Source organism: Dreissena polymorpha, chromosome 7 (assembly GCF_020536995.1).
Source record: "Dreissena polymorpha isolate Duluth1 chromosome 7, UMN_Dpol_1.0, whole genome shotgun sequence".
Lineage (NCBI taxonomy): Eukaryota > Metazoa > Mollusca > Bivalvia > Myida > Dreissenidae > Dreissena > Dreissena polymorpha.
The window spans coordinates 103,247,776-103,261,142 of record NC_068361.1 but is presented as its reverse complement, the minus strand read 5'-3'; the positions used below and the strand labels follow the sequence as shown (position 1 = coordinate 103,261,142).

The 13,367-nt window shown below is 33.3% G+C and overlaps 1 long non-coding RNA gene across 1 annotated transcript; it reads left to right on the top strand.

The window, feature by feature from the left end:
* Nucleotides 1–2,269: 2,269 nt before the first annotated feature.
* LOC127838736 (uncharacterized) lies at nucleotides 2,270–13,365 on the top strand. Its single transcript, XR_008029931.1, has 3 exons — nucleotides 2,270–2,551; nucleotides 12,379–12,491; nucleotides 13,153–13,365. It is a non-coding gene; the product is annotated as an uncharacterized LOC127838736 (long non-coding RNA).
* The last annotated feature ends 2 nt before the right edge of the window (nucleotides 13,366–13,367 follow it).

The following is a 13,367-nucleotide window of genomic DNA, read 5'->3' as shown; positions in this document are numbered from 1 at the left end:
GCTATTAAGGATTCGATTGAGCGAGGTTACTTCGATATTCAATTATATCGGCACACTATATATGGGCTTATTTTATGATCTATTGCTTCTACCATACACAGACATTCAGTGTCGCATTGATAATGTAACAACAATGGAAATAAAGGTACCATTCATTAATAAAACGCGATGCGCCTAAACACTTTTCAAATGAAGCGGGCATCGATCTCAAAGAGCATTTGCAATATGCTCTATTGATCTTTAATGCATTCAAAATAGTTGCTTACGTCAAAAGCCCTTTACAATTTAAATAAATGCGTTTTTGAGCTTTAAAGATGTTGATTACAAAATATAATCAGCAAAGATAGTTCATTACCTTAATCATTTACCATATAACGATATGGTTGATATAATACATAAGTGTTTTTTTTTGGCCGTCCAAATATGTTTTAACGACTCGATGTGTTGTAGTTGTATTGTCAGTATTAATCAACTTGATTTGTTATGATAGAAAGTTCTGACGAATAAGCATCTCCAACGACTGAATTGTCCGAAATAACGTTTGGTCATTTATTGGGTCAAAATCAGTCTATACGTGTGTATTACGCAAAAGAAGGTTTTAATAAAATGCACATGTACATAAATCGAAGAGAAATCAATTAAGACGCGTCATGCAAATATGGGTCTTATTCCAGACAGACCAGCCTATGGAGTAGGTTTCGAAGCCTCATTAGCGGACATGGTAGCGCCTTACCAGACTCGACATATGGCGTTAGACCCATTTTCGCATTGCGCGGGTCAATTTAAAAGTGCGTTTCTAATCCTTCATAATGTCCATTTTCTATACATGAATAAGGTTCCATTGTTTTATAGAAGATTAATAATACTGTTACTCGCCACAATAATATTTACTTTAAAACGCAGCGTTAAAGTCTAATTCATAAAATATCCAATCGATAAATAACCTTTACGGTCACTGAAAAATAAGAAAATATTTTATAGCCGTCTTTCACAATTCTTATCTATTTGATTTTCAATATGCGATGAAAAGAGAACACAACTATTGATATGCCGGATATTCGATTAAGCTCCGTTGATGGGCACAATGATTAATTTGGAGCTAACTCGACACATTTCATGTTGAACTTGAATACTCGAGTAATCTGTCCGGAATATTTATAACATGAATTTGTGGTATTGAAATATTGAACGTACATTTTACACTAAGGTGAGTCTTTAATGAATACTTGCATTAAAACTGGCTCCGTCAAATCATATCTGTCTATTCCAATAACTCACATGCTTCATATGTGACATGAGCGTTTTTTAGCACAGGGACCGTAAAGTCAGGTTGGCTTTACATTAGTTCAAAAACATTAATATTGATGCATTTCAGTGATTTGAAAATAAAATATAAACATGTAAGTCTCGAGACAAATAGGTTCATTATTCCTCAGTATTCGACATGAAACTGAAATTTGGGTTGAAAAACGTGTTGTTGAGACTAATATAAGGCACGAAGTGTTACTTGTTTGAGAAAAAAAGTCATAAAACGTATCCTTAGTTTCTAAACGCACGTTGCACAAGCATTTAAAGCAGTTGTTCAATTCTGTAAAAAATTCTTCAAGTTCTGTGAAAACGTGTCATATAGTTTTGCGAATGCTTGTTGTCAAACACATCAAGCTCAAGCAAAAGAACCAGGTCAAGGCCACAGTTCACGGTCAAATTTCGACATGTACTCCAAATACACTATCTATATAATAACTCTAACTCTATCCAGCATGGGTGGATTATCAGCTAATCACAGCCGTATCCATGATGGATGGATGTTCAAACAACTTGGAATTATTGGCAAGAATTATGTAATGATATGACACACACTTAAGTCTGGTTAATCGGTCTAAGGTAAATTCCAATATTTGGGATGACAAAAAGGTCAAAGTTCAAGGTAATAATTATGTCGAAAAATAGTAAACCAATCTGTAACACTTTATCATTGGATGGAGTGTCCCGGTCAACACCCGAACATCAAGGTCGATGTTCAAGGTCACACGTCTACTTCAAGGTCAAACAAATTAATATCACTTGAGCCTTTTCCTTTTCTTCTCCTGAAAGCAAACCAATTTTTATGACAATGTCAGTCTTATTAATAATACGTTTTCCATCATGGCCCGCACACATTAAAACGATACAAAACTACATTGTGCAAACACATTGCCTGTGAATTGACTCATAGCTTAAGTTATTTATTTTTCAAAACATACTTTTCTGCTACACCGACCGCGTCAGGTTATTAAATTTTTAATCATCCCTCGCTACATATAGGATGTCAACGCGGTGGATGTGGGTTAAGTTTCAATGCCCAACTGAGCGTGTTGCGTGAATTTGTTTAAAACATTAATAAGCTCGATAAGCTATGTCAACGTTTTAAAGATAAGACCTGCCACAGTTAGCGATAAAGGTTCATGTTTAAAACAGCTTGTGACAGGAAGGAAAACGGATTATTGATACAGATATCAAGACTCTGTTTTGCCTGAGTGATATTTTGGAAGTGTAATGTTGGATTTTAAAGGTTTGTACATTTTCAAGTTTTCACGTGTTTTTTTCTGAAAATACACTGGAAAACTATAAGTATTGTCACATTGTATGCTGTTTACTTTCACTATAAAGAGCTTATAGAAAGGACGTCAGAATAGAGGAACGTCCGCATAAAAGTACGTCTGGATGAAAACGCTAGAATGAAAGAACGTTTAAATTAAAGAACGTTAGAATAAAAAACTTCTAAATAAAAGAAAGTCAGGATGAAAGAACGTCTGAATGAAAGAACAGCAAGTGGTTAAGAGCAGACGATCCGAGAGATGTTGTTTGATGTTATGCAAATATTCATATTCATGAACGCGAGAATCTTTCTTACATAAAGGAAGTTGTATAATATCGCATGTGCATAAATGGTATATGCTTTATAAGATTCTCATAATGTTTTCCGTGTTTGACCTGTCCGTTTTAACAATGATATAAGCTTCGTTTTACAAATAATTAACCTAGCAAGATAACTTTTTAAAATTTTGATTATGTAAGCCATTACAAAATGTTCACGATTATAAAAGATTTAAAGGAAGTATTGATTGTAATGAAGTCATAGCATCTGAAATGTACGCTTAAACAATCGAGAGCGATATCTGTTGACGTTTTAAAGGTACATGTGCAGCAAATATCAATAATAATTTCAAAATCCTTTAGGATCATGCGAAAGTAAACCCATTTTTTGCAATTTTTAAATAATATTTTTGCAAACTACAATAATATTTTTCGAGGTGGGTCATATTAACTAGCATATCAACGTGTTTTTTCCGGCATAAAGACACCTATAAAAACGAAGATTATTCCCGCTGTGTCACTTTAATATAACTATCGAAAATGTTATGTTGAATTATGTTTATAAATACATGAATGTCATGTCCAAAAAAATGGAATCGAACTCACACGTGCAGCAGTCGTACAATATATATATGAGACTATGATACCGTTATACAGAGTTCGCATGCGCATTGCGATTTATTAAAGTGATATTATGGGAATCTAACAGTTTATAGGTGTCTATCGCAACCGTTGTTTATTTCGGTGTTTTCATTCCATATACACGTAAAGTTGTTAATGCAGCATCAACATACTAAAACAATATCCCGAAAAGAGAAAAATAATGCATTTGAATATTAACCGTACTTTCGTTTAGATGACTGACGACAGAAATGATTCGATTTACGATGTGAATCTAAATCTAGTTTTAGTGCAGATTCGTTCATACGACACAAAGATACTATTTTGTTATACGTTTCATTTCGGCTTAGAGGACTGGGTGAGTCACGTAAAATATCGAATATAATATAAAAAAATTTATAAACAACTGGTAGCAAGATGAGTTGCAGATAATTGGTCAGTAACCACATTTTAACTAACTTTTTTGACCTGTTAATTCTTTTCAGCTCAATTCAACAGTGAAAAATGCCCATAAAATCACTTTAACATTTCATTCAACTACAATTACTATGCTAATACTTTTTCAGAGAGTTTTATACAGAGTTCGCATGCGTATTGCGATTCTTTATTAGCATTTCATTCATTCACATTCAACTACAATTACTATGCTTATACTTTTTCAGAGAGTTTTATACAGAGTTCGTATGCGTTTTACGATTCTTTATTAACATTTCATTCATTAACATTCAACTACTATTACTATGCTGATACTTTTTCTCGCTCCCGCGAACCGTGTCCTACGGGAACGTTTTTGTAATCATAAAACTGATTATTTTATTGAGGGTGCATAAAAAAGAGGCGTACGGTGAAAGCAATCATTATATAAATTCTTGTTATAATTCTTGTTAAATGCAAGACCGTCAATATTACTCTTTAAAGTACAGGTAAATCGATTAAACTTAACTTATCACTCTTCTTTTTTTATCAATCGGATGTCAAATTCATTTACATATAGTTCGGCTATAAATGCATAATAAAGAACAAAAACGGGATTAAGACAAATTCATTTTGTTAGACTTTTCATCAATCACATGTATATTTGAGTCGCGTTCTGAGAAAACTGGGCATAATGCATGTGCGTAAAGTGTCGTCCTAGATTAGCCTGTGCAGTCCTCACAGGCTAATCAGGGACAGCACTTTCCGCCTACATTGGATTTTTGCTAAGAAGAGACTTCATTTTAACGAAAAATGTCATAAAAGCGGAAAGAGTCGTACCTGATTAGCCTGTGCGGATTGCACAGGCTAATCTGGGATGACAATTTAAGCACAAGCATTATGCCCAGTTTTCTCAGAACGAGACTCCTTTAATTTCGAGATGCTGTTAGTGTGCCAGACACATTTGCTTGATCAATTGCTACATGTAGCAGTGAAGTTCAACAGTTGATTGTTTATCTTAAGGCGTATACTTAAATACTCATTGAAAGTTTAGAATTACATCATACATCTATTCGATAATTCAGTTTTAAAAAATCATTGCCCACTACCATCAGTTTTCTTCACGCGACAACCCGTTGAAATAAGACCAAAGAATAGCAACCTCGGGACAATTTATCTCAATCAAATGCAATTACATGTATGCGGCATTTTTATTTCATAGGTGCTACTTGAATTATAACCGGCACACAATAACTACGGCTGATTTCTTATTTGTTGTCTGTGTCAAAGCCTGATACCCATTGCCGCTTTGCGAATGCAACAACAATGGGCATAAAGACACCTTTCATTTGACTCAAATAAAACGCAATTTGCCTATAAATTGTTCACAGTCAGCGGGCATCGATCTCAAAGATTATATGAAATATTTCCATTCATCTTTATTGCGTTGACAAACGTTATTCATGTCAAAAGCCCTTTAAAGTTTAAATAAACATGTTTGTACACTTTAAAGATGTTTGATCGCAAAACATTATCTTCAAAGATGGTTATTTAGCATAGAATTGAACCAAATTATATTGTATATAGATGATTTTTGTTTCATAATAAGGGACGGACAAACAGACAACGAGTGTAAGGGGCGGACTTCAAAGGGATAATCTTTCGGTAAATCGGATTACAATAACCTGACATGCAACCTCTGGAAAAAATATCTCTCATATTCCAGTGAAGCACAAGTTTGAGACTAAATACAACATACATAAAAGTCTGATATCCAGTATGGGCATAGATATGATTAATTAAAAAACAACATTTATTTCATTGTCATAATCACTTCTGTTCCTACAGAGTATATAGGGGCCTTTTCACAGATTTTGGCATGTCTTGAAGTTTGTCATTAAATGCTTTATATTGATAAATGTAAACATTGGATCTAAAAAGCTCAAGTAAAAAATCAAGAATAAAATTTAAAAAAGGAAAAAAGTTACCCGCATCATGGCTCGAACCAGTGACCCCCCGAGTCCTGGAGTAAAAACAAATTAGACCGCTAGGCCATCCTGCAAAGAATGCATGTCAGACGTATTTTATACTTTATATAAGAAATCTTCGTGGTTTCACAATATTAAACGACAACAACTGAACTCTCCAAATTATTCAATCGTTTCGCGTTTCAACGCTTTATAATTTTCAGGTTTTTAAATCGTCAAAAGATGCATATAATGGCTATATTAGACTATGGTAAATGTTCAGTATTACTGTTTCCTCACAAATATCATAACTAAAACGAAAATTTGCGAATCTGAAACAACTTTTTTCAATTTTGTCAATTTACCAAACGGTGAAAAGATACCTATAAGACAATTGCCGTTTTTTTCTCTCAAACGAATCGTAAAATATGATTCACGGCATACAAAACATGTGTGAGAGAAAGCAGCTTTAAAGTGTAACGTTAACGCAAATTCATAAAATACCCATTCGTCAAATCACCTTTACGGTCAATACATTATGGGAATATACTTTGATGGCCGTCTTTTACAATTCTAATCCAGCTGATTCTCAAACAATTCGCGGTGAAAAGTCAACACTAATATTGATAGGCCGGATTTCCGTCAAGGCTGTGGGGAAGTGTACAGGAATTAAATTGAAGCGCACTTGACACCTTTCATTTTCAACTTGAATACTCCAGTAACATGTTGGGAATATTTATGACATAAATGTGTGATGTTGATTATTGAATTAATGCGTTTGCACAAACTTGAGGTGGGTATTTTTTGCATTTATTTGTGTATTTTCTTCATCTGTTCATATCTTTTCCCAACAAGCTGCATGTTTAATGCGGACTTAAGAAGATTTAAGAATATTTTTGTTTTAAATATTGTATGTAAAAACGATGTCTAATCAAACATGTTTAAATTCTTATTTTCTATTCACATATAGGAATGTTTCAAACTGATCTGCATAAACACGCACGATTGAATGCTCATTAAGATTTGTGTTACTAATATCGATGATTTGATTTGCCAACCATAAGAAATAATGAATCGACTTTAATATGAGTTATTGCTGCACTCAGAATACTTGAAACCATTAAGTCGTAAATCGAATGGATGATTAATTGCTTCCTGTTATTAATTTTGAGGATCGATTCATTCTGTAATTTTAACAAAGTCTTTGTTTCTTGTGTAACATAAAGGCCTTTTTGCATGAAGCGTATATTGTTTATATTGTATATAGTTTATTAATTTAAATCGCAACTCCGATTGAGGTATCAACGTCCATTGATAGGTATAAAGTTCAGTTAATTTATTTAAGTCTTAAATTAAAAACATCAAAAACAATAACACACGTTTAATTAAATAAATGTTAAAGCTAAAGTGCATTGCTGTTTTTATCAGTTGTTCCTGACAATTATGAAGTTAAAGCAAGTTTTGAATTTTAGTTTGTTGCTTGATACGCTTGTATGCTCGTTCTAAAGTTGTGTCTACATATTACTGCCAGGTATCAAAAGCACGCGGACCATACAGGTGAATTATCGTTACACATTAATAATTCAAGATTTGTGGTTAATACCGCGCCACACGTTCAATACCCCCGACTGAAGTATTTTAGATTTTTATCGTGTTTAACCAATTAAAGTGTATGTTCTATGCCGTTGGTTTTTCGGCTGACATCCCCTTTAGAATAAGCGGTTTTGATTGAATCGAGGTGCGTTTAAATATTGACAATACATTCACAAAATTGCAAATCGCTTAAATTGCGAGTTTATGCCATACAATATTGCTGTTAATGGTATTCTAATGAATTTAAATATTTTAAAGAAGTAATTTAAATAAAAATAGTATTATACAATCAACACAAAAGAAAAATTTCGCTGCTGTTCTCCCAATTTGCTATACAATTTAAGCCGCATTTCATAAAATAAGTGTTATTTTAAATTGGATTCGACAGATGAGTCAGCTTATATTTTTAAGTTTTTTCGTTTTATGCCAACTTACCAGATTTAAAGGAATTAAAAATATATCATATATTAACACGAACATAGTCTAAACCTCAATTATTTATATAAGTGTTGCACAGGGAATCATTATCGATGTTGTCATTATCATTGTTCAACATAATCATTATCATAAAAATCACAATCATCATCACTATAAAAATGATAAAATTCACAAACTGAAATCTCTCACTTAAATTATTTCACATTTTTCACTTTAATTATTTCACATTTCTCATTTAAATTATTTCACATTTCTCACGTAAATTATTTCACATTTCTAACTTAAATAATTTCACATTTCTCACTTAGATTATTCCACATTTCTATTTTGTTTGGTGTTTAAAATATCTTGCTTCGGCAAAATTCACAAGTAACTTAAGTTGTTCGCTAGTGAACAACTAAAATAAGAAACAATACAACCTTTTGCCGCCCGACTTATTCTGTTTTTTAGAGAAACAAAAGTGGAAACAAGCTTTTGTTGCTTTATGGGCATCAGCCTATAGAACTGTGCAGACTACATCAACGTCATTAAATAGCCACTCAAACAACAGATCATACACAAAATATTTACGTCATGAAATATAAATACATGCAAACTTTACATAATATATATCATAATCACGTTATTTTATAAATCAAAACATTTCATACAATCATCATCAATAATATAAATAAAGCCATTAAAAAGCAAGGCTTTGGTAACCTCATTAAATTCGATGGGTTTCACCTCAGTATATTCCTCAAGCAGACAAAAACGTACAGTAGTGACGTCATTACGTAAACGTATGCATATATTACAGATTCTTGTAAAAAAAACAGGATGAAACAATTACAAACCAAAGTCAGATCGTTAATAAATGATAATAAAAAATCGCATGTGATGTTGACGTCATTACAAAAATCCGTTTAGATTATACATTTTTATTTAATGCTTTCCGGTGGTTTATAGAGAAATATCAGTGATTTAAAACTGATAATTTCACTGTTTCAAACAGTGAAAATTATCAGTGAGAATTATCGATAATTTTCATTGTTTACTGTGAAATGACGTCATTTTTTTGACGAAATGACGTCATTATCCCAGCAAAATTCGTTAGCTGAACTCTTGAACAATGTATATAAACTGTGAAAAATGCACTAAATAAAAAGAAAATTTGTTGGATTCGGTGGATTATCGATTTTAATTCACTCGTGATCAGAGAAAACAAATATTTTCACTCGTGGCTGCGCCACTCGTGAAATATTATTTTTCTATGATCACTCGTGAATTAAAATCGATAATCCACCGGATCCAACAAATATCCTGTATGATATCAATGAAGTAATTATATGAAAAAAGCAAACAACACATACTGCAGTGACTTTATTCTTTAAACCCATGCAAACGGTACATAATAAAGTATTGTCCTTTAGTGTCGGGGAAGCGAACATAACCTCGTACAAAAATTAAATAATATCATAAATAGTCATCAACTTTTGAAGATATAGTTAATGATTTTGAATGAGCTGATCTGAATGTATTTAAATTTGTCACGTAATACGCTTTTAATTCATTACGTTGATGGGTGATTAATTCGACATGCACAGTGGTTCCGCATATTGTGTTAAATTGATATGATCTAGGAACCGTCGATATTTCATTACATGTTACAAATATCAGCACTACGCAAAAAGGCAGTAAATAATTACAGTCATTACGTTAATAATCGCAGTACAAACAGCTGTAAATTTATAATTAATGGGATGTATGTGGTGTGCCATTAAACGAAAAAAATCGTGTTTAAATCTTTTTTATTTTTAATATTTTTTTTATGAGATTCTTAAATGATTTAATAAGACATCAAAGGAAATACGTTTGATCACAGTATCAATGGTTAGTTACGTTGAGTAATTATAATTGACGAAGTCGTCGCAAATGCTGAAAAATCAACCCTGGGCGGACATTGTAAAATGCCTGGAATAGTTAATGTTCAATAAGTGGCGACTGTTTTTTTTAAACGTTAAAAATCAGCTGGGTAGGAATAGTGCAAAGTAATTGGAAAAAAAAGAGCACCGCAAAACGGGTGCCACTCTCGGCTACGGGTGCAGTTTTGAATAAATGAAAGCTTGTCAGAATGTTTTTTTAAAGGTCACAGTGACCTTGACCTTTGACCTAGTGACCCAAAAATGGGTGTGGCGTGTAGAACTCATCAAGGTGCATCTAAATATGAAGTTTCAAAGTTGAAGGTGGAAGCAATTTGATTTTTGAGCCAATGTTCAAAACCTTAACAAAATGTTAAGGTTTTAGCACGACGCGGACGGCGGACCTCAGACGACGGACGTTGGACGGCGGACGGCGGACGACACGACGAGCTGGCTATGACAATACCTCGGGTTTTCTCCGAAAACGCCGAGCTAAAACATTATGGGTATATGGCAATTGTTCAGAATTTGAAATGAAATAAAAGTGTGCATTGTAGACTTCCTTGAAATCGAATAGATGAACAACATGCTAATTACGTTAACATGAATAAAAGTCGTACATTACAAAACTATTTACTGAAGAATCGTTTAAAGTAAATATATGAGTATTTTTTAAATACATTCGAAATCGAAAAATCTCGATATTAGAACTGTTGCTAAACGCATAAACATAAATGCTGAAACTCCACTAAAAGTAAAATAATGTTTGTTTATTTTTTTCCCAATAAATATCGACTTGTGAAACATCTAAACCATTGATACAAGTATAGAATCGCTGACATTCAGTGAAACATTATCCGACTAACACACATGTATGTTTGAAGAAGTACCGATGTTGTCATCGAGTGGGTTTCAATATCAACCAAGGACTCAATGTTTAATGATTTAATAACCATCTCCTTTACGTGCGAGGACATTTACAAACGGGTGCGACTAAATATCTAAAATACACTTAGTGATAACTTCAAAATTTGTGTTATAGCAAATAGTGGGAGTTGTTTTATTTTGAAAATTCAGTTTTCTATCGGAATATTTTCGTGTTTGAAAGCCGATTATGTGTAACTTTTTAATTTGTAATTTTGTGTATTTCTTGCTTTTTGCTGCATGTACGATGTCGAACGTATATCGCATGTAAACCAATTATTTTATGAAATAAATGAAACGAAAACATGTTGTAAGCATGGACACGTGCATTTAAGCTTTTTTTAAAGAACCAATTTGATGAAAAGACAGCGAGAGGAATGGTATAGTACCAGTAACCGTCATAAGAGACGCGGACGAATGTTTATATTATACTGAAGAAGAGATAGTGTTGCGAAAAAAATGTTGACCATCCTTAAAAACATATGCATGTCAGGGGACCTTACTGTTGTGGAAAACAAATCACCGTGGTTACCGATTACTGACGGCGAACGTAAAAATATGGAATACATAGAAAGGTATTTCGATTAAGTTAACATTTTATAAGGGGCTCTTTGCCTGTGCGTAAAGTGTCGTCCCAGATTAGATTGTGCAGCCCGCACAGACTAATAAGGGACGACAATTTCCGACTTAAACGGCTCTCCGTTAAGAAAAGACTTCCTATAAATGGAAAATTCCAAACAAGCGGAAAGTGTCGTCCCTGACAAACTGCGTAGGCTAATTCTGGACGACACATTACGCACATGCATTAAGCCCCGTGTTCCCAGACCGCGGCTCAAATATAATGTAACGGCATATACGTCTTTGATAAGTAATTTTCACAAATAAAATTCACTCCCTTTGTATGGCGTGCTCCTTGTTAGTTGTGAGGTAAAGGGCCGTGTTATATATTTGTAAAGTATCGGTCTCACGGATTTGATGTGCACGTTCTTAAATTTGTGTGGCTGTTTAAGTCTCAGGGTTATAAATATATAATTTATACCAAATTAAAAACCCTCTGTGCAACATAAAACAAATAAAACTGAATTTATTAATTAAAAATTTAAACATTGTGAAAAGTCAGCGGAAGACTAATCAAAATAAAATACTGTTATAGATGCAAAACTATTTCTTCTAAACAATTGTGATATAAGTATATAACAACAGCAAATAAGTATCAAGCATCGGTATATAATTCGCACCAATACAAACATATACTGTACATATGAACTTAGAACAGTATGTATAGCTTATATTAATTGTATGCACAATACAGACATACATACATTAATTAAATGCGTAGCGAAGTTACTTTTACAAATGTTTTAGTGAGTAAATAAACCACACTAAGCCTTATTATTCGTTTCTTTCATTTCTTTTAAACAAATTTATGGAAGAGCATTCTCGAAACCCAGTGTTGATTCATTACAGATTCTACATTTATCGCATTGGGGGAAACGGCAAAGCGGACTTGGGTATTCGACGAGTATTTCTTATAAATGTTTTTTTTTTCGTCACGTGATATGCAAGTGAGAAAAAATTCACGTTTACAAGTAAATAAAGTTTGTTATAAAACTAAAGGAAATCTAATTCATAGGCAATTCATGTATAAACTACGCCATTTTCAGGTTTCTCCACTCACCATCGTTCGACAACGGCCCCGGTTATATGGCGGACGTAATGTTGCCTAGCAACGAAACAGCCGGAATCTTTGGCGGCTCTGACCCGGAAGCAATATTCGGTGAGACTTTTTCCTTGAAAAACAACATCAACACAGCATTAACTAAACAACAACAACAAACACATAACAACAAAAACACTCACAAACGGAGAAAAAAAATGAGTACGCTAGAACGCTTATTCAAAAAACAAAGAAATTTTTTTTTTGAATGCATGCAGGCTTTAAGGCTTTCGACTCGCCACTTATAATGTTATACTTTATAAATATGAATATAATGTCTTCTCAAAACTATAAAAAAAAATGACAAAAAATGTATTGGTCTAAGGACATTTTTTCATATTTTAAGTTTTTAAAAAAAGATGACGTTCATATGAATTTACTAATACGCATTTTCTAACAGACTAAAATAATATATAATGTTTTTGAAAAGCTACACGAGAAACAGAATTGTATGAAGTCCGTTTACAGTGAGTTCGATCGAGCAGCCTAACTGTATGTGCATGCGTATTAGCGTCCATTCTAGCATGTCAAAATGGTAACTTAACACTTTCTTGAGCCTCAAGGGTTAGAGAACAACTGAAGAATCTTCAGCGCTTTTATTATGTCAATATTATTTCGCATTTTCGTTTATTAAAGAAGCATTGATTAACGCCCTTGTTAAATAATTCTGTTTTATATAAGAATGTTCAAAGAAAAATCGTATTTTGTATGTATGATTTAGACTTCATCACCATTCGATCCATGCATGAACGCTATGGAAATATTGAAACTCCACGCGGAAAAATCGGCCGCCATGACAGGACCACTTATGAAAACGAGGCTATCTACCAAAACGAGGCGGAATTCGAAACTTTTGTTCAGCAGTTCCCCATCGATGACTCGATAGCAGAATGTTTTGCCACAACGGACGGAGACGCGGATAAACTAGATAACAAA